Source organism: Ambystoma mexicanum, chromosome 1p (assembly GCF_040938575.1).
Source record: "Ambystoma mexicanum isolate Mex_15411 chromosome 1p, UKY_AmexF1_1, whole genome shotgun sequence".
NCBI lineage: Eukaryota > Metazoa > Chordata > Amphibia > Caudata > Ambystomatidae > Ambystoma > Ambystoma mexicanum.
The window spans coordinates 62,064,852-62,091,989 of NC_090921.1; positions in this window are offsets into that span (position 1 = coordinate 62,064,852).

Here is a 27,138-nt window from a genome sequence, read left to right on the forward strand (position 1 = left end):
TATTTGCAGCAACAATATTTGCCACATTTGTGTCTTTGAAATTGTAAAATCTGCGCATGCAGTTCACTATGTGTCTGTTGAGAAGGGATTTCACAAGTGACATATTTTTGGATAAACTGCAAAACAGTGCTGTCACTGTCATGACCAAATTTCGGTGCACCTTTGATCCATAACAACATGTGAATATGTGGTGCTCCTCTCGCTTGATATTCTTTTCTCCAAAAGAAGTGTTGCACTTCTCCAAGGGGAGGAACAGTTTTATTGCAAATAAAGTGTAGCATGGCAATGAAACGATGATGGAAATATCTTGACACATTAACTGGATCTAGAGAGCAAAGTTCTCCAGTTGTTAATATATCTATGTTGTTTTTGTTGCTGTTTGCTATGCGTAGGAACTCATGTAAATCTTCCCATGCATATTCGGCACAATTTAGCGTAACAAACCAAGTCGGTGGTCCAAGGTTTCTGATCATACAACGCACGTCTTCGTGTCGTCAGACCAGTATTCCTTTGCACCACGCATGTTTGCAAACAAATTTGTTATACTGGATTGTAAAACCTCATCTTTTTCCTGTACTTTTTGTATTAACTGCGTAGCTGACATATTTTGAAAGTGGGTACCAGATTTAAGAATGTGTTCAACTCCGTAACATAGTGTTGCTAATTCACTTTCATAGAGTAGGTGCAATATGTATTCCACATTTTTTCTAAATCTGGGATCTTGCGAATACATTCGTAATGAACGGTATTCTGATGCCCCAATCTGAGTGGGTCAATCATCATATCTTCCACCTTTGCCAGTAGGAAATAGCAGTGGAAAAGCACGTGCTTCTATAATTTTTTCCCATATACTCATTGGTGACCCTTTGGTTTGTCGCATTTGGTAAGTTTCTAGTGCATCATCTATGCTTTCATTGGAATGCAATGGATGAATTGTGTAATGGTCCAACAGAGTGGATACTGTCGGAGGATCCAGAAGTTCGAATTGGCCACTTCCTGATGGCTCTTGAATTATTTCATTTGTTTACCTTAAGCTTTCATCAATATTTATTTCCTTGTAGTACTCATTATTGTCTTTTAGATATTGCAATGCTTGTCTAACTTTGTGTAAGTCCCTAATTGTTGCCAAATTTGTTTGTCCTTGTTGGTACTCCATTTACCAAGACTATTAAAGAATGCTGTATTGAACGTTCAACTCCTAGAGTGTGTACATTTTCCCTTAGACCTAATGGCAAATAAACTACTTTGCCACGAATGCCTTTCACCAATTCAGAGGAATGTAATTTTGCTGTTTTTGAATGAAGGCGTATAATTGCGTGAAATGGGTGAACTGTTTGAATTATTATGCTCTCATACAAATTGAGCTGTTGCAGGATTTTTGGTAATGGAAACAATTCCAAATTATTTGTCATAGCACGTGAAGGAGTGTGGTTGTTGTCTAATTTTGTAGTACAGTTACTGCAACATATTAAGCGTTCAGTTAGTTCATATTTGTTTTCTGCTAAAAGGTAGAGAGCTAATTCAAACCATTTAGAGTCTTCATTGTTTTCTATTTTGTATGCTATGTCCACATTTTTTGTGTTCCTTTTGTAAAACGTTCTGCAGCAACACACAAACACATGGTTTGGTACTTCAGCCGATTACCTTTCTACTATTTCTTTTCTGTACGTGTGTAAAAGAGGGTTGCTATGTGCAGAAGTGTTGGTACTATGTTCTAAAACTGTTGCATTTTGTAAGTGGCTGTCACTTCCAAAATACTTTCTCTGAATACGGTCAATTTCTTCTTGTAAGTATTTGGGTGTACCATGCAGAAGAGTGGTAATTAGGTTGGCTAATTCTGAAGCTGGACTTTTTGCATAGTATATTTTATACACTAGATTTCTTACATTGGAATGATGTATTGATATCATTTTGATATCATGGAAGGTGCTTTTGTAAATAGGCCCAGAAATGCAGGCTAATGAATGTCGTTTTAGTCCTGTGTATTTCCGCACTGGACAAATATCGATGATTTTGCAGCACTTTCATTTTACTTTTGTCTTTACCTTTTACGTATTGGTTGAGGAACTGGCGTAAAGATTTGAACGCTTTGTTTGGAATGATACACATTAATGTGCACGGCCATTTGTATACTGGATGGTGTGGTTGAGCTGAATCGAGAGTTTTCAGGGAATAAATTTGTAAGCAGTGTTTCTTGTTCCATGATGGTCGTATTGATTTTATCATACCTTGTCTACTGCTATGGATGGCAATTGTGTTTGTTTGATTTTGTTTGTATGCTTCTTCATTGAAATATGGTTCTGTGGTTGTTGTGTGACTCCATTCACCACCACAAACATGTAAGAAATTATTTTTGTTCACATTCTCTTTATTGCTGAGTTTCTTTTGTAGTTTAGTACTTAGTTTTGTTAGTGCTTTCATTCTATTTAACACTAATATAAACAACTTCCTTTTGAGAAGGATTGGACTGTCCACGTGAGCTTGTAGGATTAACTTTCTACGGTAGGTTTTAAGGGGTGAGAATGATTTCGGTCCTCTTTTTAGTAGATTCTGAAGGACTCTGTTGCTAAGCATTTTTGATAAACTTACTTTTTTTACTAGGCGTTCTTGTTACACTATCAGGATTGTTAGCTGTACTGGTAGTCATTTTTTTGACAACATTTTTGTGTTTTGTGACACATTTTGATGGAGGAGGTAAAGTTTCGGTAGTTGAGACTTCCTTTGTTTTGCTAACCAACTGCTTTAGCTGGTTTATACCAACATTCTCTACCAACTGTACAATAGGTGGATGCTTACATTGGGCACTTTTATTTTTATTTGCTCTACTTTTGCGTTGCTTTCTACGAAGCTGCTTTTTGGTAGGCATTCTTTAGTGTCTGTTGAAAAAAAAAGGTATACTTTGATCTGTTGTCCAATGTATGTTTGCTGTGTGCATGTGTGCATGAGTCTGATGGGGAAGCTCTTTGTCATGGTGTGTCAATGTGCATTGGACTCTTGCAATGATTTGGTAAGGCTATTTTACTGTTTGTATACTACTACAATGTGCTTCAGATGAGAGTACAAAGTGGCCTCAAGAACCATTATTAACACACGAAATGCCATAAACGTGCAACAGCAACTTATTTTCTCAATCTAACCTTCTAAGGATTACGTATGTTGTTTGAGTTCCAAACACACAGGGATTTGTGAGCCATTCTGCCTGTTATTCTTTGTTCAATAAATGGATATTTGTAGGTAGAATGATTTAGAAATCAATGTTTGCTTTGGCACCCAAATTAAAAAAATAACCCACACAGCCTCTTTGAGGAGTAGTTACAATATAAAGGTAGTGCTGTACTTCCTTTTTTTGCAAAATAACCAGGTTTCTTCTGATAGGTCGTCTGCAGTGTAGATGCTGTTGATTCTCAGGAGAGTAGTCTTCACTGCGTTACAAAAAACAAAATGAATTACTTTGTGTGTTTACAGCAGTGATGATACTGCACACATTAATTGTGCTTCTTTCATCACACCCTTCTACTTTCATATTTAACCCACTGCATGTGTGCATTTCACTTCACTCTGTGCAGTCTTTGCATGATATTTGCAATATGGTACTTGAAAGTACTTCCAAATTGCAACGATTTTTAAGTTTATGGAAATGCCTTGGTTTTACATGGTGTTCTATATATAGGAGAGAGGTTTGTAAGCACTAGGGCACAGTAGTAGATGGGGGAGCATTTTCTACTTGTAAATTAAAAGCACGATGCCGAGAAATCGGGAGACCGTCAGAGGGAGATGTCACCACAATCGGGAGCGCTTACTTTTCTCATATGAATACCTTGCAAGTAGCATTATTGTAGGCCGTTCACAGTGCACTACTGCAACATTTTCACAAACAAAATGGAGTTCCGCCCTAAATAGGCATGCTTGCAACGTGTGTATAGGTTATGCGGAAGACAGTAAGCAGTTGTGCGATTTGCCAATGATAAATCGGACATTTTGCACTTAAAAGAGCGTTGGTATGTATTGCCAATGCACATTTAGTGGCATTAATTTGTCTAATTCAATCATAAGGGTTGCACATGTTCTCTGATTACAATATACATACCTGTATTCTATACTCATGCATGTGCCCATGCATGAAGCTGTACTTAGAAATTCACAATACTTGCACAGTAGCTTGTGAAGTAGGTGCTTTGTAATGATATGTGACTTCCATTCAGAATGATCGACAGTAATTTTGAAGTGTGCAATGTTGATGACGGAGTTAGAATTGGCGATGTTCAATTTGTTTGGTGGATGGTTGTGTGACAGCTTAGTTCTGTCTAATGAGGGACTCGATTTGCTACCAATTTGCTACCGATGTGGAAAGGGTAGAAGGACTGGGTAAGAGTTACGTGCCGCACATACACAATGCTTGCCCACGGGTAGGGCGTGTCACATATGGGTTTCTACAGCAAATCCTGCATGGAAAGGGGACTGTAGGCATCAGCCAATCAAATGTTCACATTACTCTGTGTCGAAAGACGGTGCGTATACTGAAGATGGCAGGGGTGGAGAGGGTCAGGGTTTTGGTGCTTGGTGACAGTTTTGTGCATGGCTTACAACACTTTGCTGAGAGTAGGCATGTGGCACACCATTTCGATGTGAGAGGAGTGGAGGTGGTGTGGAGCGCTGACACTGATGCCAATGCTGCGGCAATTCTGCAAGTTTGCAGAGACATGCGTACTATGACCACTCCTCATGTGGTCATTTTGTACTACGGTGCTTCCCATTTGGGATTCGTGACTTTACATACTTTGTTGGCAGATTTGACACAGTTGGTTGAAGCACTCATGACCATCTTCCCAACAACGAAAGTCATTTTTTCTGCTTTACTCCCTAGAGTAAAATGGGACAACAATACTGTTTTCTGTCCAGATCAATCAATTGGGAAGTGTATCATCAATCGCGGCATGCGTGCATTCATGTTACGAGCTGGTATGGTTTTCTGCAGCCACGATAACATTGCTTCAAGCAATGCAGATTATTTTGAAGCAGATGATGTTGCGCTATCTTGTTTAGGAAATGCGATGTTCTTTTGGAACGTAAGGCTTGCTTTAGAGAAGGTTCTGTAATGGTTGTAGGAGGAAAGCAAGAACAGAAAATACAAAAAAATAAATAAAATAACAGATGCCTGTACGGTATCTGGCCAAAAATAAAAAATAAAGGCTCTTTTCAGAGCCCACCTTCAAGGGGAAAAAGGGGAATAACACTTTATTTCCTTGTAGTACTCATTATTGTCTTTTAGACATCGGCACGCTCTGATCCTATACATGTCCGCGAACATGGCGGTACTTTGTAGCCAGCGCAAATCACCAACGGGGATTCAGGGGTGGAGACGCATGCAAATGAGAATGAGCGGAGCTAGGGATTGGTTTATAAAGTTCAGTAGGTGTGTTCTGAATGGCACACTTTACTAAGACAGGAGACCACAAAGCCATGGATTTCCATGTACAAAAACAGATTATCTGGATCTTGGATACATTGGTTGAAGGTGCATGCAGAAAGCTGCAATTCATCTACAGATCTCGGTTTTCCTAATGTGGAAGTGCACTGGCACGGCGTGTGTGGCATGTGGTGGCTAGACTTGGTACCTCTCTGTGTTACTTTACTGACAGAGCGTCCTCCAGATATACTTATCATTAATTGGGGAGGAAACAGTTTAGGCCATGTCTCTGGAATTTCTTTGCAATTTGCAATGAAGGAAGACCTTGCCACGCTCATGGACATGTTTCCACATTGTCAAATACTTTTTTACCGTATTGCACAAAGACAAATATGGTTCTGTTCTTCTGCTTTTGGACCACAAATGGAGAAAGTGAGACGTAATATGAATAAAGCTGTTTGTGCCTTTTTAAGAGATGTTGGCATGTCCTCCCTCCACAATGAAAACATTTTGTTTTGCAGCTCTTTAATTTTCCGCAGAGATGGAGTCCGCCTCACATATGCTGGCAATCAGATTTTTCTTCGCAATGTACAAAATGCATTGCACCCTCTTTTGAATTCACACTAACCTATCTGACAATCCGTGTCCTCCAATACACAGTTTTTGACCCACACAACACATCACCGAAAGGCTCTTTTTCAGAGCCACCACTTACTCCCAGCGTACACTTCATTGTGTTTGCTCTGCTTGCACCTTCCCCTTTTTCACCTACGACTGTCTGCAAACGTTTCTATCACTCCGCAAGGGTGCACGACCATCACTTCATAGTTCTATCTTTAAACTGAGAAAGGCGGCTCTGAAAAGAGCCTTTTCTGTAATTTTTGTTGTTTTCACGTTCATTACTTCACCGCACACGACACACTAGGAGAAGAGGCCAAAGGATGGTAAGGAAGAGACACCAGCCACGGGGATAAGAAAGGGCAAGTGAACAGAGAAAGATATAGGATGAGCTTCATTTAGGTAAGGAGCAGATCTTCTGGTGCTCTCTGACCGTAGCCTCAAAAGCACTTTGAAAACATTCCCCCCTGCAGAGTACTGCGTCACAATACGTACACACTATTGTCACCTTTGAAAGGTAAGGGTCAACAGCATTGCAAATGGCTTGTGAGGCAGCTGGAGGGAGGTGCTCCCCCACAAGAGTGTCTCTTGTGGTGGGAGGATCGGACACGGAGGATGCTGTGGAGAAACTCAATCGACTGCGCTCTTCACATGGCACCACCTTGCGAATGTCCGCAGTGTGGTACGAAGTGAGGTGTCGCTTCATGGTTGTAGTACCAAAGCTGTACGAACCAAGTTTCCCGTGACTCAGCACCACTTCGCACTGGTTACACTTCACCAGATTCGCACATGCGTTTGGTACGTTCCCATAAACGGAAAACAACCACCACACCCACCACTCCCGGCGAGTGCTCCTAGTGCTGAGTTCCTCCACTTCATTCTCTTCCTCCTTTTCTTCCTCGCTCTCTACATCCTCACCCATATATCTTTCTGCAGGCACTTGGGCAGGTGGTGGTGGTGGGGGCTTTGGGGGTGGTGCAGGGGCTAATGAACCAACAGCAGCCATGGAAGCCATACTGATTACTTTCCTTTTGGTCACTACAGCAGTAAAGGCAATACACCTCAATCTGTTATAGCTACAAGGACAATGAAGATGCGCTCGGGGGTGTGGCCATTTGTAGGGGTAGAGGTGTGCGCCTCGTGACCGTCTTCATGACTGTACAGTGGTACAACATTTTTACACACTACGTCCTCAGGTCAGCTATTGTCTGGGATATATGAAATTATATTTTTCCACTCTACAATACTTTCTGTCGACAAGTTCTTTTGGACTGTTGCAGAAGCACACAAACTACACAAATTAGTCCACACACTCAGCGTGGGTGCAGTCACATGATGACGTTGTGAACACATCCGCGCCAGAAATGGGAGTCCGCTGGACTGCAAATGCAGAGTACCAAATGTGCGCATGCGCACAAGTGTCCTATGGACAGTGTTCAGGTTCTCAAACTAATTCAAAGTGCGACACAAGTGAGACACAAAGTTAGGGATAGGCACGATGTTCCCTATACTTACGGTTGTACTGCGCATGTGCATACATGATATGTTCACTGTACGGACAGTTCCAGTGTCCTTAGGATAACTCAATTTTGTTTGCCTATGAACCTGCCGGCCACCGCCCCTGTTCTACGGACGCCACCATTTTGCGCCCGATACGTACAGGTATACTGTCCTTCACACACTCCCATTTTGTTTATTTACAGACATCCCGGACATCTGGTGCGTTCTACGAACATGTTTCATCTCGTTTACAAGTGGTATGGGGAGGTATATTGTCTTTAGGACGCCCCTTTCTGTTTATGTACGTACAACTTCAACAGATGGTGCCGTCAAATATAAAGTCCATCTTATTTGACATTAGTAAGGATAGGTGTACTGCCATTACCACACCCACCTTCCATTCCTTACGGATAGGTCGAACAGGCGCGCTGTTCACAAACATTTTAAGTGTTTTTAAAAATATTTTTTTTACTCACAATGGTTCACTACAACTACTGTATAAAAACATTCCAAACACACACACAGTTCAATCCACAGAAATAGCGGGCGAAGCAGACACTGACACAAATATAAGGGAATTAGGATTCAACATGGCTGGTTATGAGGAGAAGAATTGTGAGGGGAAGAAGGGATGGATATTTCGTCAAAACATCTATTTTTCTCTTCAAGGTTTGGGGAAGGGTCGCTACGGAATGGAGAAGCGGGGCAGGTACAGGTGGGGCAATGGTAACAAAATTTTTCCTCTCATACAGTCCTCCACAAACTCCCGTAAACTTTTAAAATTCTCGTTCAATATGTCCAATTTCTGCTCAATCCTTTGTATCCTATTTTGTTCTGTCTCGCTTGTTGCCCTCTTTTCTTTTCTTTCCTGGTCTGTTCAAAAGAAATATACATATGTTAAATGCCTATAAAATACTGGTCATAATTTTGCATATGCAGAGCAATGTGTACCATTATTGTCGCTGTCTTCAGACATTTCCCTCCACTGAAAATACTCCTCCAGCCACTCCAAAGTACTAGCCATTTCTGAGTCAAAACAACAGAAAGAAATTATTATTTCTGCACCACATACCAACAAAAAAACACACATACAAAAAAATGCCCTCCACTCACTCTTTTCCTGTAATCTCCCTTCGTCCTCTTGCGTCCGTCCACTGTCGTTCCAGGCTGCTGAGTTTCTGTGAAGTCGTTACGATGGAGGCATCCTTTTTTTTATAGTATCATCTATTTCATTCTACATGGTTATTAAATGTGTCCTTTTCTTTTCAAATATTGAGGTTTCCATATTTACTTATTGCTACTTATAATATCTTTATGTCCTTCTTCTACGTTGTACACTTTTTGTGTAAGACAATAGTACATTTTCACATTCCCCCCGTTAGTTGTAGCAATGGGCATAGATGGTGTGAGTTATGGTTGCTTAGCTTACCATAATGGGGGAATGAGCAGTGCTTTTTGGTTTAACTGTGAAGTATAACAATCCTTTAACAAAGTTTTTTTACTTAATGTACATATATATATATATGGCAGGGATCGAAAACAAAGGGACTAAACACGTGATGTCGGCAGTGATGTCATCAGAGACATTTGAGATGACATTTTCCATGGTCTGGGTGTTAGTGTTAGCAGTGCACAGGGGTGGTGGCAGGTTTAGGGGCTTTGGTAACCATAACTTTCGAATTTCAGGGGGTTTTCGGTTTTAATTGGAACCATAAAGGGGAGGTTGAAAATATTTTTTTGTGAACTGCACAGGTTTTTGGTAGGGCAACTTAACCATAACGTCCCCTTAACAACATTTTTTTTGTAGTGTGTATATATATATTACACGGCCACAGTAGTGGGCGTGTAGCTATGGTTAAGATGCTGTTTCCATAGGAAGAGCACTTTTTGGGCAGCTTATAACTTCGGAAAAGTTGTAGGGGGAAAAACTTTGCGCACACCTACAGCCCAAACTGCTGGATGGATTTTCTTCAAATTTGCGGCAGGAGCAGCTGCTTGGTCCCAAAAGGTGAAAATCCGTCCAGTAGATTTCTTAAAAACCATCAAAAAGTAGGTCTGGAAAAATTAGTGATATCTATGTCTGCTCCACGGACAAGAAATCGATTGGCTAATTCGTAGTGTCATGTCCGTGGACATGTGGCGCTTTCACTGATTGGTTGTGGAACAGCGTGAAGGTCGTCAGATTTCTTCGCGCCCTCCGCCATCTTTTGTTCATGTTTTGGTGTACACGGACATCGCCGGTAACACATACAAAATAAGACACCAATGCACTTGTTATACTTATAAAATACTGTTCTCGAAGGTGAGCTTTAATTAGGTTGCGCTGGAATGTGGCAGCGCAAACTCAAAAAGTGGTGTTTTCTTACCACCAAATTCATACAGTAAAGTGGAAGTTGGTGCTCAATGTACGGCGACCAATGCCTGCGTCTGTGTTACAATGTTTTCAGATTAATATTGAAGTCGGACTGGCATCCTATGTTTTGAAATCTCAGGCGGCCACCTGGAGTGTTTGATGGAAACAGTGGTTTTGGAGGCGTATGGGAGTAGCGGTTCTCATGATTGGATGTCATATGTTGTTGCAAAGTGAGAATGTATTTGCCTTCTGAGTGAAGGTCAGTTGATTTGCTTTTTTGGTTGCAAGCTCAGTAGGCCCACGCATCGAAGTCAGTCCATAAGAGGCTATTGTTTTTTGACCTTGAGCGAAAGGGAAACTTCAAAAGCTTTGCAAGGAATGAAAGCTTGGAAAAAAATACCATTTGATAAGGTTATGTTTTAAAAAGTTTTTAAGGAACATGAAATATCAGTTCACGAAGATTGTTTGATGCAAACACTTTGCTGTCTGACTTTGCCAAAAACAATGGAGGCTGTCAAGATGACGTAAGTTTAATTTTGACGACTGTACACCAACCCGCGTTTTAATGTTATATTACCAAACACTAATTGTGACAATGTAACTGAAGTATTATCTTTTTGCGCAGTTGTAATTTTCCTCCAATAACAGAGAGTGCACATTGTTCGCATTTGCAGGCTATCACTAGAGTCACCCTTGTTGACCGTTATTTCTTTTTCTTTCAAATGTTATGCTTGCCCACATAGCTTTGTGTATCAGTGTGCACGTTCTTTTAGTCTCGCGTAACATCAAGACGTAATTTTTTCTTGCTTGTCCATTCATGCTGCCTTCATAAATGAACTACCATCTCACTGTGTAGTTGCCCTTTTTTTAACCCTTACGGCGAATGCTGTTTCTCAGAGTTTGTAGGGTGTCACTATATGTACCCATAGTCAACGCTAATATTTCTTTAAAATGTCATGTCTGTCCACTTCCATTTGTGTACTACTTTCCACAATCTTTGTGTCTGTTTTGGAATTTTTTCCTAAAGGTTGGGTAGTGACACAGATTTTCTCTTACGTTTTCCGCCTAGCTACATCTTGCCGTACTGTGCATGCCATGGTTTCCAGATGCGGAGTGACGTCTTCTTTCAACGCCAGACCGTCTGCCTGTCCATTATAATGTTATGGGATGACCAGCCAGGCCCCCTCTGTCCCTACGCTGAACTAGCGATTAGGCGTGACATAACATCATTTATGGTGGTGTAAGGCAACGGTCATGGGGCCTTCTTGGAAATACCTGTGCAAACAAAGCGGGTGCTTTAACAGAAACGCATACTTTGTGTATGCGAAAATAACTGTGTGTGTCTCACCATGAACATATTCAATGTCGCCCTTAGAACCATTGCTACAATTTAATTGGAAATGGGATTAGTCTGTTGGTCTCTGACAGTTGTTTGTTAAATAAAAGTACTTTACAAATTTTAAAATGTTAACGTTTTCTTTTAAGGTACCACGTTATACATCGCTGTATGTTTATTTACAGGTTCTGCATCACGGCACGTACTGTTGCTTTTGGAGGCTGTCATGGAAAGCGAAGAGGGGCAATGTATGTAACAGCAGCTTTCCCTTTCTATGGTGGCCATCTTGAAAAAGGATTTTGTTTTGTAATCGCTGTATGTTTATGTACAGGTTTTGCGTCTCGGCACGTACTTTTGCTTTTTACTTGCTGCCATGGAAAGTGAAGAGGGGCCATGTATGGAACAACCACCTTTCCTTTCGATGGTGGCATCTTGAAAAAGGATTTTGTTTTGTAATCCTGTTTTTCCATAGCACACGTTAATGCTATGCACATCTATACTATTACTGAGAAATCTTATTGCGTCTATGTCCTTTACTGAGAAATATAAAGTACATGGAGGGTATACAATTTTTCTTTTATATGTTTACACTGTGAAAGGTGGTTCTTAATGCAACCTTTACTTTGTTAACGGATGGCTTTCTTTTTTTGTAGGACAGCTAATAAGGCCATTTGCTAACAGAAATGAGGAAAGACACATAAAACAGTGATATGGGGGGGGGGGGGTGGCCAGTGCAAAAATATTGTGTGTTTGTTATTTCTAAGGTTGGGGCAGTGTTTGTCATGCTCCTTCATTACAGTAGTGTTGCTGTTTCTTGGGGAGGAGGGATGCCTTAGCTGATGTCATTTTCAGATAACTAAAACCTTTACTAAAAGTATTTAATGTGTACTACATTGTTAATGGCTGACTACCAATACGTGTTGGTGCTGTGCAAGGCAAATGTTGCAGGTGGACATTCCTACATCAATATAAAATCTGTTTCCACATTGTCCATGAGGCAAACATCTTACTGTTAAGTGTTTATGGATTCTGGGACACGTTACCGTGATGTACACCAGTATATTGGCAAGTGGTATTCTCCACAAGGTGTTTAAATAAGTCAGAAGTTGCTTTACATTATGGTTGCTTAGCTTACCATAACTGGCGAATTTCAAGGGTTTTTTGGTTTTACTTGGAACCATAACGTTCCTTTGACAAAATTTTTTCACTTAATTTCATAGGTTTTTAGTAGTGCAACTTTACCATAACGTCCCTTTAACAAAGTTTTTTCACTGAATTTCATAGGTTTTTAGTAGCGCAACTTAACCATAACGTCCCTTTAACAAAGTTTTTTCATTGATATATATATATATATATATATATATATATATATTCTGGAATGGTGTTGTGTACCAGAATACTTGGCATCTCTCCTTTCTTCTTGGCAAATTAGTTAACTCCTTGCCTCTACAGGCCAGAGGTGGAGCTGCCGGAAAAGGAGGGTTCAGGACCAAAATATAACAATCCGAAAAGAGTGAAGGGCAGACCATAACACCACTCTCTCAGGTCCAGGGTAAGAGCAGACATGCTCAAAAGGAGATCCCTGGGATGAACCCAGGCCACAGTGAAATGGACACACCACTCTCTCCTTGATCTTCTCTTTGTGAAATTCATCAAAGAGCCAGGAGGGGGGATTCGGTGGAGAGAAATAGCCATGGATACCATGAATAAAAAGGCCAGAGTCATTGGGGACATGCCCCTAAATGAATGGCCTGAAATATGCAAACCTCCTTTCATAAAGGAACAAAAGCACACATGGACAGAATGTGTTAACAAATCTAAATATTCAAACTGCCTTTCAGAAAGGAAGCGAAAGACACATGGCAAGGATATTTTGACTAAGCCATGAAGAGCTGAAATGATGTGTCCATGACACAGTTTGTCATATGGATGTTAATTTACTTGTAATCAACCAACTGATAGGTGAGAAAGAAACCCACTAACCTGGATCAAATGAAGCAGCAGATATTGAGAGATATACCCGAGATCCCCTGTGTCCCATTCCCTATCTGAAAGGTACAAAGGTGAACAGAGGCCCCAGGGAAACCCTCTGGGATGAAAAACCCTGGACACTGGATTAGAGTGAGAAGTGTTTCTGGATTCAGCAGACGGGAAGTGTTCTGAAGTCACTGGAGTTACCCCTGCGCCTTGAAGGGTGGTGTCCTGGATTGCCTCCAAATCACTGGGTCACTGAATAGCAGGGAAACAGTAGATTAATGTAGGGAAATTGATTAGAGAATGGATAGAAGGTGCTCAGGGGCGAATCCTAACCTGAACTGTTGCTTGTTTCTGTTTCGGTGTGGTCGGCAGGGAATAGTTGCTGTAGCGTGTTCAGGAGAGCAGAAGTATGCTGCAAGCGGGAGAGGCGAAACGGTAAGCCACAGAATTTCTAGCAAGAGCTAGCCGGTAGTGCAGGGGAATGCTTACCGTTTCGCTAAGGTGGTGGTCTCCGTAGAAAGCCAGAAGGCGGAAGGTGGACAAAAGGTGGATGTCGGCAATGTCCGTTTGAGTCTGCCACGAAATGGAGGCGAGAGTCCTAGCAAGATCAAATGAATGTTAAATAAATAAGATAACGGTGTAGAGAGCCTGGAAGAAAAGTGGGAAAACAGTACACAGCTTCCAAAAATGCCTATGCACGTACTTCGAAGCGTCAGATGCTGTAGTAGTGCCGCACTGTTCCACAGTTCGCCACCGCTGATAAGCTGGGAACTGCGCGCGCCGAGAGGGTTCCTCCCCAGAAGCTAGCATGCAGGCAGGACTAGCAAAGGGAGGCACATCAGTGGCCATCTTAGGAGAAGAACCTGGAATAGAAATGATGCAGTGCACACCCCTGCAGCGCAACCGGGATCAGTGCATATACAGGGTCATAACACAGTTGTCCCCAGAACCCTCAATGGGATGTCAGCATTGTGTTCAGAAGTTGCAGTGAAACAGAGCACTTTTTTTCATGAACATTAAATAAAATTATGTAATTTTGTTTTTCCCTTTAAATGAAAAATATGCTCAGCAAAATGCTTGGCAAGTTTTCAAAGTATGAACATGGGCTCTGCCTATCACCAGCTCAGTTACATTGACAATTTCAAAGCAACAGCATGTCATTTTGAAACTGTGTATTTTATAAGATGCCATTTTAAATGCATTTAGTCGTGAGTTACAGGCTGTTTGTTGCAAGAGGCCGGGATGTTGATATTTTTCAAAATGTGAAACCCAGCTCCCCTCCCTTTTGCCTGGAAAAGTGGTATGGCTGCTTTAATTGTCTGTGCCTCCCTTCAAATACAAGAAAAGAATTAATTTTGAGATCTGAAACATGGTGGACCAGATAAGATTGGGTCTGGTTTGGCAGCTCTGGTGACCTTCAAGTCACAAATCACATAAAAAATGCATTAGCTAGTCATTAGCTCTTGAAGGGCTGAGTTAATGACATCATGCTTGAACAGAGCAGAAGTGAAACTTAAAAAAGGTGGGGGGTCTAAGCAAATGAGTGGTAGATCTGCTCATTGTTTGAAAGGGGAAACATGCATTTTATCATGTAAATCGGATGGTATACATCGCACAATATTAATTCTGAGCTTTTATTAAAGGTGAAAGTTATCCCCTTGTTACAATATAAACATGATTCTGGTGGGAGAAACACAACTGAACTTACTAATTAAAATGTGATTTGGGCCTTCTCGTAATTCTCAAAGATGTGAACATTTTATAAAAACATGACAATTATAATTCCTATGATGCCTGTAAAGTGGCGTATTTTTCACTGACATGATTCCGGAGTACATGAAGAAAAATGGTATCTCCGCACAGGAATGACATACAGACTTTGTACTACTCTCTTCTGATTCACGTTAAAATACAGATGTCAAAAATGTATTCATACATGTTAAATTTTGGAGATTAAGGGTACTTGCTAATTTGTGAGATTATTTATTTAAAAAACATGACCGAGCCCACCTTTTGAAGTTAGATGATGAAGTGCTCTGCTCTGCTGGTGTCCCAAAACACTCCCCTATTCCCTTGTTCTATCAGCACACGGGGGGAGTAGGGTAGCAGAGGCTAGCCAATCGCTTTTGCGAGAATCATGACACATTGGTGATATCATCTGCCCTATAACTAAGCCAACTTGCCTCAGAGCTGGACTTTTCCCGCTAATTCCATGAGGTTCCCAGCTGCAGAAATCTGGCATGAACATCCCAGCAGAGAGAGAGGGCTAACTTGCAGTGGAGCCAGGAGACATAGAGACTGATTGGGACCCGTGGAGCCAGGGGAGGAGGGCTTTGACTTATCCCCTTTGGCTGTCCCCAGCTTTGTGCTCTGACGCTCTCTCATGTCCAATCCTGACCTCTCCTGTAAGTAGAAATACTCCAAGCCATAGATTGTATAAGCCCTGTATTCCTTCAGCATTGCCTTAGATAGTTCCCCATTGCAAAATCCCCTGTTTTCCTCTGTATATTAGTTATTTCCCCATTGAAAAATCTCTGTTTGCCTGTGTAGACCCTGAGCCTATTTTTCAAAAATCAATTGATTCCCCCATTTAGTTCATGGGATCTATTTTGTTGGCATTCAAAACCAACAATCTTTTCCAAGTGTGTTGTGAGCCGTTATAGTCCTGAAGATTTGCCAAGAAAATTATCTTTAAAAAGCTCTGTTTCCATGTGTGTCTCATTGTAAGGTGCAAAACGAAATTGTCCCGATTTTCCCATTGTAAGGAAAACATGAATTCCCTTTTTTTATTCTTTCCCATAGCAGTTGTGCTAAACCATGTAAACCGGTTTTACCTTTGTGCTCTGAAAAATGAGTTTTCCCATTCCCTTTCTGTTGCCATAATGTTTCTGTGAGTACTACCCAAAATCCAATTTCCCCACTGTGTTCCCACTCCCTGCCACTGCCTTCCATTCAAAATAGTGTTGCCTAGTGGATGTTTGGGGGGTGAGAGGTGCTGGGAGAAAAGTGTCACTCAGTAAAAAATTTTTCGTGTGTGCTTTGAACTGTCCTTTGCTTGTGTTGGGGGGTGATGTACAAGGAAACTATTGTACAGTATATTCTAGTGTTATCTCTTAGTTGGCACTTTACCAAAGAGGATATTTTATCTTTATGTTGCCACAACATTGGTGGCTGCTGTAATCTGTTTGTCCTCATTTGCCTAAATAAATTACTTAGTTATCCATTGTGACTGAATATAAATATCTAGGCATGATTCTCCATCATACCATGTCAGATGCCATCTATGATCAAAACCTAGACAATAAATTGGCATCCTTGATCTCACAAGCCACGATATTGTTATATAAGTATGGCAAATTTTCGTGCAAGCATATTATGATGATCTATCAGCAAAAAGTAATCCCAATTTTGCTATATGGTGTTGAGACCACATTATATAGTGATCAACAAAAATGGGATGTTCTTGAAGGTCGCTTTTGGAAACATGTAATGAACTTACCTAATTGCACTCCTTTACCAATATTGTGGTTTGAAAAGGGCTTATTGTCATTATGAATTTATGTAATATGGAAGATGTGTGGCTTATTTAGGAAATGTTTATTGGGACTGTACCAAAACAACGTTCTAAGCACAACTGCATTCTATCCAATATCATCTAGATATTCATGTCTGGTGAAATGGTGAAACTGTGTTTTGAATGCATTGTCTGAAGCAGATATTTCTCTCGATCTTTTACTAAAGAACCCTAATCGGACAAAGGCAAAACTTTACCAACGATTGGATACGAAATCGTGCCAAATGCATTACCTATAAAGATTTTGACACTTGATTGTTTTGCTATAAGAAATTACGGCATTTGTCAGATTATTTACTTAAATGCCCGTCTCCTCTGATAAGACATAAGTATCTGCGCTTTAGACTCAATCTGTGGTACACAATTGATATAATGGCTAGATGAGGCTTGATATCACAAGAACAAAATATTTGTCACTTTTGTTCTGATAGATTGCAAAAAGAAACTTTACAACATTTAGTTGTTGATTGCCTTGCATTAATATCACAACGGCAACAATATCTTGTTAAATTGTTTGATGTCTGTAAATCGGTTGATTCAGATGAAATATGGCAAAAGATCTTCTCTAGCGCTAGACTTGCTCTGAGAATAGCACTGGTACAATTTCTTGAACTAGTTATCCCAAATGAGTAAATGCATGCAAAGTAATAGATTGGGAAAAGAACATCTTACTCTCCTGCTCAAAGAATCAGTTGAACGAGAAATATGTTGTTATCCAAGTGCTCAATTCTTCTTTTGCAACAAGAACTATGTTGTTATCTAAGTGTTCAATTCTTCTTCTTTTGCTTTTGTTCTTTACCTTTATCCGAACATATTATTATGTTGTTGTCAACATTGTCTTAATTTCAAAAATTAAAATATATATTTTTAATGTATTTGAAAGGTTGATACACTCAGCCAACCAAAAAAAATTAAAGAAATGACTTCATAAATATCTTATTAATACACACCGGCCTGTTTCCTCGTCCATTGTGGCACGCGGTATTTGCTGAGGTTGTGTGCGAGATGAGTTGGAGGTCTTATCAAAAAAAGAACCTATAACAAATCCAAAGTGCTTTCTTGTGCGACACATTTATTGTGGGGGAAGGAGCTACCTGACTTGGGTGTTGCCGTACAATAAACCGTGACAAAACACACACACACACAAACTCTCACTCTCTCTCTCTCTCTCTCTCTCTCTCTCTCTCTTTCTCTCTCACACACACACACACACACACTGAATCCCGTGGGAGCACAGGCAATCAATGGATCACAGTCTCAATTCACATAAAAACACAGAAAAAATTGTCAGCCTTCACTTTACATTAGAAACTCCAGTTAGAAACAATATGTCCTGTTGAAATACCAAAGCAGAGAACATAGAGTGCATATTGTTGTTGTAATATGATTCGATCCTTTTTTAAGAAAGAGAGAGGGGATCGTGTTTTAAATATATATATGTATATATATATATCTATATATATATATATATATATATATATATGAGAGTACCTGGATTCTTGAAGAAAGATAAGGATACCTTAAATTCACAGGCCCAAGAAGAGACAGGAAGTTTGCACACTATACAACTCTGTATAAGAGTGGTAAGGAGTACTACGAGCAGGTCCAGGTAGAAGAGTGTGCATCAAACACCCAGAAGGGGTAATATAAAGAGAGGAGAATACATGCACTAAGGCAGTGGAGGCAAACATACGTAGGGTGACAAAGTGAAATGGCACATATTTAAAGGAAAATAATATATTAGTATCAAGTTTGTGTTGTGTTTAGATTAATAAAATAAGATAATAATAAGCAATTAAAATGAAAGCGCTTAATTAAGCAGTTTCTAACCAAAAGGTTGGCGTCAATCCAGAGGGTAAAATCAAAAACTAAATAAATAAAGAAATTAACTTTAAAATATGAATATTAAAGAAGTAATATAATCCAAGTTGAAAGAAGGTATAAATAAAGGAACAGAAATAACATTATGACATAAGGTTGATGGAAAAAGTGTGGATAAAATATTCATATTTTTCGAATATTGAATAGCAATGGATGGTGCCTGTTTAAATTGATCAGTGTAATGTATTTGATATAATAAAGAAAATTAATGAAAGGCCAGGAACATATAGGCTCTCAAGCTTGGCCTGTCAGTATGAGTGAACTTTTGTCAAAATTGCACAAAAGAACATGTGAGAGTAAGTAACAAGAACATCATTGATATGTTTATGTAAAACAGTTGGTTTATGTATTACAGATAAAAAATGGTGCTTTTTGGAGTGTGGGAGGTATATCTATTATGCCTTAGTGGAGTACAGTGATATAATGGTAAGAAACATTATTAAAAAAAGGTAAGTACTACTGGACAACTAGAGAGACAAACGGTAAGTACCAGTGGACACAGCAAGCGTGTGAATTACCTCATTGAATTACCTCATTGAACATTATCACGAGAAAGAAAGGCCAGTAAGGGATACATTATTTTTAAACAGATAGCATTTTATCCCAAGAAAGCGATAAACAGGTGTAAGCACAGAATAGTTCATATATGTGAGTATGGCCATATCTAGTTAAGAGTTTTGGATGGAAGGTGGAGTACCGTTTTATGATTATGGCGATATAGAATTTTGAATATATGTAACTGCTAAATGCATGAAACTGTAGACATTGTATGCCTAAATACCACATTTGCATGCACTCAATAGGATCAGTGCTTCTTTCAATTATCATGGGTAGGTAGATTAGTGTAGGTAGGTTGATAAAAGTGTTATTATGTCTCAACAGAATTAATACAGCAAAGAAAGAAGAGACAGTGGTCCTCATGCCATCGGGAGGAGGTTTACAAAAGTGCAGGGAACATTTCCAGCATTGCATAGTAGAGTAAAACAAGCTTGCATTCTACTTAGCCAAAGATACAAAGAGATGATCACTGCAACATCACTAAAGAAAAACATGAGTGACAAAGGCCTATTTTAGGGAAATACTGTTTGCTTTGCTAACTTATCATGACTTTGCCTCTGTGTTAGTTTCTGTAGAGAGCAAAAAAAACAATGTTAGTAATGGATGCACCAAGAAGAAAGAAGAGGAGCAGCTAAAGAAGATGACATCCTTTTAAAAAAATAAATATTTGGGGGATTTGTTATGTTGTCTGTTTTGTCTTTTATTATTTTTATTATAAAGAAGGGGACAATGTAACTGCAGTGGTGAGAAGAATGTCACAACCACAGTAGAAAAAAAAATGCTTTATCAAAAATAGTAGAGAACATGTTTCCTTTGTCACTTAAAAAAGAAAAGTTTGGTGATGATGGTTGGGTTTTTAACGAAGAACTAAGGAGAATAAAATGGAGTGTGAGCCCATGAAAAAGTGGGGCAAGTGAAATTAAAACAACTTACGTGTGTGCTTTTTTGTCCCATGTCACAGGAACCCCCCAGGTATCAGCATATATGAACAAAGGTGACAGACACTAAGGTATGCATGAAAGGGAGAAAGAAGCAGCCATTCTATTATATTAGAAAAGGGGGACATTCAGTAGCAATTATTTTAGGAGGTAGGAATGCTTTAAAGAAAAGGACACACTGGAGTAGTAATGTTTAGATTTTAGGAGGAAGTACTGATGATAAAATGTACTTATTTTTCAAGGCACTCATCCAGTTTTTATATTACAGATGGACGGGCAGTACCTGCACCCCAAGTGATTAAAAGCAACCGAGCAGGGAGAAAGCCCTCATTGTCATGAAAAAGGGTTCTGAGGGACCGAGTCAGAGGCTCAGTTGCGACTAAAACAAAAGATAAAAGCAATGACTCTCTTTATGAAACTTCCCCATCCTTGTGTCTCACAGAACATTTACTGCCCAATTCATGGAATTATTTGCGTGTAAAAAGCAGGGCTTGCGTGCGAAAACACGCAAAAATGCATCCAAGCGCCCGTTTGGCGATTCATGGAAAACATTGCGCGTGGTTTACCGGAGGCTAGCGCTGAATCCGCGTGGGTCCAATTGAAAGCTGGTGTAAGCGTCACAACACACAACTACGATGCATAAATAGACACGCAAAAAACAAGCGCACGTAAACCGCTACAATGAATTTGCCATTTTTTACAGCAGTGATCGTGGGCCACCGCAGGAGGAGGAGGATAGCCAAGGCACACATTTTCTTACCCAGGACCAGCCTTTTCGGAATACCTGATGACCAGGTCTATGGCAGGTGTAGGTTCCAACCTCATATCATCCTAGACCTGGTCAGGGAGTGGGAAGATGAACTCACATCACCCACCCTGTTCTCCCAAGCACTGAGCCCATTGGAACATGTACTGCATTTTTTGCCCACTGGGTCATTTCAGTGGACAACTGCCATAGTTGGGGGCGTCTCACAGCCCACATAGTCACGCTTCCTGTACCAGGTGTTGGCAATCATGACTACATGCCCCTCAGTCCGCATGCTCTTGTACATGCCCAGAACACCTGCAGAAAGGCAGCCCGTGGTCCAGGACTTTTACAGGGTGGCACACTTCCCCAAAGTGCTTGGTGCCATTGATTGCACCCATGTGGCCCTAGGTCCACCTAGGGCCACTGAGCATATCTATCACAATCACAAGCACTGACATTCCATCAATGTGCAGGTTGTATGCAATGCCAGGGGGTCATTACCTCTGTCTATGCCAACTATCCAGGGTCCACCCATGATAGGTTCATATTCAGAGTGTCACCCCTAAACCGGAACCTGGAAGCTGGGAGGCATGGCAACACATGGCTCATTGGTGAGTACAAATGCCTGTGCACATGCATGTAACACACAGACGAATAGACAAACCCAACTAATGACAATCATTATCACCTCCCCAGGGGACAGTGCCTACCCTCTGAGCACCTACATGATAACGCCAATACGGAACCCCACCACACCACCCCACTTAAGATACAACGCAGCCCATAGTGCAACCAGGGCCATAGTGGAGCGCACATTCGGAGTGCTAAAGTCACGCTTCCACTCCCTTGACTGCTCTGGTGGACAGCTACGATATGCACCACCAGTAGTGTGCAGGATCATTGTGGCAGCATGTGTCCTGCACAATGTTGCAACATGGCGGGGTGTACCGCTGGACATGGTGGTGCCCCCATGTTCCAAACCACATGCATGTCCCTGCACATGCGAGGGGAAAGGGTACGTGGCAAGGCTGCCCGTACCTAGCTTCTGACCCAATCTTTCACATTCCAGGTGACAATCGATGATGATAAAGGGACAATAAAATGTCACTACCTTACCACCCAGAGAATGTGTCCTTGGAAGTGCTACATTGTGTGCATCCCTAGCTACCTAAACCAACACAATCCTGTGTGACCAAAAGGCACCTATTCAAGATGCAGTATGCCACTAACCCCATGCAAAACAGCACATCCATATACTGGTATGTCACCTAAACCCTCCCAAAACCCATTTTACCCGGCCGACACGCCACGCCATGGCATGCAATGTAAAAAGTCAAAAGTAAATGCACAACACATGACACAACTTTCACAAAGTGCACTTTGATAAACGGAAATATGTCCGAAACAATTCCCTCTGACACATCAAAATGAAACCGTACACAGGAACATCCATTTACCAGCATAACAGATCATAAACACAGGACCCAGCAGTGACAATGTCAGACAGTGTCCAATCACAATAGCTCAAGTACCTCAATGTGACAAAGCCACCACATGGACCCCTTCCATTTTGAGTTGGTCTCTGCTAACTAAAGGGGGCAGGGTAACACATACAGTATGAAGGTTATCAATGATGGAGACAGGCAAGTTAATACATGAAGATGTAACATCATGAAATACACATTTACTAATATCCAAAGCAAAATGCATGCTAAACATGCACTGGTCAAACAATCATGAATCCCCACAAGGTGTGTATACACAGGTTGGACTGCAGACTGGCCACCGAAATGATGGAAGCCCAATCCCTCTGTATAAGTTACTGTCACACGCTGCCCTCCTTGCAAGCCCATGGAAAGCGGAAGCTGGAGTGGCATGTGTGTCTGGACCCCAAGCCACAAACACAAACACAAGACACGCCTGTATGGGCCCAGCTGGAATGCACAATAGACAAAAAAATAATACAACATTATTATTTTTTTTAAAAGGCCATGGTGGAACAGGGAAGTCCGGGGAGGCACCCAGGAGGGAGGAGGTGCAGGGTGCACCTCAAGACCCACATGCGTGGATGTTGAGAAAAAACCAAAAAGCCCTCCATGAGTTCATGGTCTGCACGGCTCTCGCCGCTGTTGGCACCCTCTGGTGTAACATTAGAAGGTGAGAGGGGCAAGGAAGTCTGACCACGCATAGCCCTGGTATGCTCCTCAATGGCAGCAAGCATGCAGGCCTGAAAGGTCTGATTCTGCATGATTACGGTACAGAGGTCCCCATGCAGCACCTCAAGTGTTGTACAGAGTTCCAAATGCAAGTCCTCATGTGATGCACGGATCTCCTCCCAGGTTGGATGGAGTTCCACATGCAAGGCCTCATGTGATGCACGGATCTCCTCCCGGGTTGCATGGAGTTCAGCAGAGATGTTCTATCCAAGAACTTTAAAAAAACTTGACAACTCTTAAAGTAGAAATTCAGGACATAGAGAAAGAGCTGGTTGGCTCATTAGGAAAAGTGGAATACGACGTCATTCTGACAGACATTAATGCACAACTTGAAGACTATAAAACAGAGCGTGAACAGAAGAAGGTTAAAAAATGTAAACATGATACTTATGATTACATTAATGATGAAGTCTACACATGAATGGAGAGGTATGGTCCAGTAGCACCCAAAAAGCTCTTCAAATATACATCTGACAATACCAGCAGCTTTGACTCAGAGGTTTAGAGAGACACCGAAACACCAACAGAACAGACAATGGATAATTCAAACCAAACAACTGGTCCATTATCACAAATACCTTTCTCTTTGCTTTTTTTAGGCGCCCGCCCAAAAGAACCCGCAGGGGGAGGAGGAAACCAAAAGAACAAACCTCAAACGAGACTTCAGCTAAGGAAGACTTAGTTATCAACATATCTAATCGGACACTGAGCAAGTCAGAGGAGGACACGCTACAGAAAGGTCTACGTTTCGTACCTACCTATGGAACCACTCTGTTCGACACAAAGATTGAACTGTATAAGTTTGTTAGAAAACTCAAGCTTAAGGTCTTCTTTGAAGAACTAGAAGTTCAAGACAATCCAACCAAGAGTCCCGATTACCAGGAATTCAGAGCAAAGAGTGGGTTTGTACCACCCATTACAGTCCCGTCTATTGATATCTTTCCGAAGCTAGTTACCCGCGACTTAGAACAAATCAGCTACAAAACTCCTCCACACAGGAATCTGAAACCCCACGAAATGAGACTAATTAAGCATCTATACAGTGACAAGAATATAACTATCCGCCCAGCCGACAAAGGGGGTGCGTTAGTAATCCAGAACACGGTTGATTATGACACAGAATGTACTTGACAACTTCAAGACAGAACAATATATGCCACTCTGGACCATGATCCAACTATGGCAATTAAACAGAACCTAAAGACTCTATTGGATAAAGATCTTGAGCTAGAATGGATCAATGAACACACACAGAAGTTCCTGTTCAACAGCCACCCTAGGATTCCGAACTTCTACACATTATCAAAGATCCATAAAGATCCCATCAAACCACCTGGAAGACTGATAGTTGCAGGTCTGGAAAGCATTAACCAACCGCTAGGTATCTACATTGATTTCTTCCTGCAGCCTCTTATTAAAAAAAAAACCACATACACCCGTGACACCACTCATTTCCTGCAAAAACTCAACTCTACAACTCTTCAACAGGATGATTTGATGTTTACCATTGATGTTAGAAGCTCATACACTTCTTGGGATTGAATCAGTCGAATGGCTATTACTACAAACATCTGAAATCCGTGCACAGAAAGAAATTATACTGGCCCTTCTACAGTTCTTACTTCCAATACCACAACCAGTTTTACTTACAGACCTCAGGGACATCAATGGGGGCCACTATGGCACCCATATATGCCAACTGCTTATGTACAAGTTTGAAATGGACAATGTACTAAATAAACAGGAATGGAACAAGGACATTCATTTATGGACGCGCTACATTGATGATATTTTGTGAGTGTGGAGAGGCACTAGGGGAGCTTTTGATGCTTTCTTTGAATACCTGAATAACATTGATCAACGCATTCAGTTCACGAGAGAGATCTCGCAAGACACAATCACTTTTCTTGGCGTTCTCATCAAAAAGCAAGCGACTGGCTACAGGACTTCTCTGTTCCGCAAGCCAACTGACCGTAATAACCTTCTACATCGCCTAAGCTTCTACCAGCCAAGTCTGCTCAGAAATCTCCCATATAGCCAATTGCTACGGGTTAAAAAAATTGTCAGTGATCCAGAGGATTGTATAGCTCAACAACTTGCAATTAAAGAAAAATCCCTAGCACGAGGTTACAAACAAGAAGAACTTGACACAGAGTCTGCTAGGGTTAGCACCTTGATACGTGAGACTCTAATGTCCTCTCAAAATCCTAAAAAAAAAGAGGGAACTTAAGTCACCTGTGTATGTATCCAAATTCTCTATTCAAAGCAACAAGATTAAGAAAACCATCAAAAAACACTGGGGTATCTTTAAAAATGAAATCAGGATACAAGGTTTATTTAGCGAGCTACCAGTGTTTGCCTATCAACAAAGTAGGAATCTCAGAGATGAATTGGTATACACAAGACCGCCCCTCAAAGAGCCTACAACTCAACGAACTGGAACGTACCCTTGTCTACATTGTATTAACTGTAATTCAATAATTAAGGGTGATGTCATCAACCACCCCAGGACAGGGAAAAAGATTCTCCTCAAAACCTATGGAACCTGCAACAGTATTAACACTATTTATGGCATCAAATGCCCGTGTGGAAAATTCTACGTGGGACAATCCACAAGAACGGCCAAAACAAGGTGGAATGAACACCAGTCGTGCATTAGGAATGCAAACATAAACTCGGCTGCATCACGCCACTGGGTCGAAAATGGACATAACCTGACACAGATAAGATTCGTGATTTTGGAAGTACTTACAAAAAACAATCCACATGAGGACTTGAGCCAGCGGCTCAACCGCAGAGAGACTTTTTGGATCGACAAGCTTGGTAGCTTAACTCCCAATGGAATCAAAGAAGAAATGCATTATCATTGTTTCTTATGATCTCGTATTTCTACTGCTTTAATTGCTATGTTCCTTATTAACACTGTACAGAATGACATCACTGCACGGTATTCTTCGTACCAATAGATTGTGGACCTACTGACTACCCTGCTGTATTCCCTGGACACGTTGTCTGGGACCCAAGGAGCCGCCTGATGACGACACCACTCACAGCAGGGGTGTATATTAATGAATAATGTTGAAGATAGACACAAATATTTACTCTGACTGAGACTACTTTTATGAATCTTCAATGTCATTGCTGCACATCCTGGACCATGTGTTTAGGATCAATGGTGCCGCCCCATGACGTCACCAATGGCAGCTACAACATTAATACTGTGCTTTATTTCCATACATGGTCTTTTCACAATTCATCTGTTACTGTATTTATTCTCACAGGTTACTACTCTTTGTTGAGTTTTTTTATTTGAGTATTTTTTCTATTTTCATTTAACTTTAAATTCTTTTTGTTTTTCATTTTTATCACATTACAATTCCCCATTAGTACACACAAGACCAGATAAATACTTAAATTCATCCAAATCGAGTCCATTGGCTTGATTACAGTCTCCAATTTCGACTGCGCGCCCATTCGGGCTGTTATGCGGTCACGTGTCATTTAAAGGAAGCGTTGCCCTAGAAATGCTTCGATGCGATAGCCGCAGTCTCAATCGAGCCGGCAACATGGGAACTCCGCTACTCCCGTGTCACGCACAGTAAGCTTGTTTCACATCTCTATTTTTTACTTTAAACGCGGATTTCAACCCTTTACAACTTTGTATTTCTTCTGGTTTCAGCCAACACTTTTCTGGCTGTTGTTCTGCGCTGATTTCTATCAGGCAGCTTTTGACCGCACATGGCCTCCGTGAGCAAACCTTGCCACACACTCTGCATGCAACCAATCAATCTCAGGTAAACGTTTCCCTCATTTGGCTTTACTATCTGATACCTACAATAAACAGGGTCTTATGATGGTTATTATTTTCTCTTTGATTCCCATGCTCTCACCTTATTCATCCACTTCTGAAACTACAACTGAATGGTATGTTTTTTGTTACAATAATGTATGACACTTATATGTTGCTTTATACAAATTTGAACTGTTTTTTCTCTATTTTGTGAACTTGTATGTATTATCTTTAGACTGGCC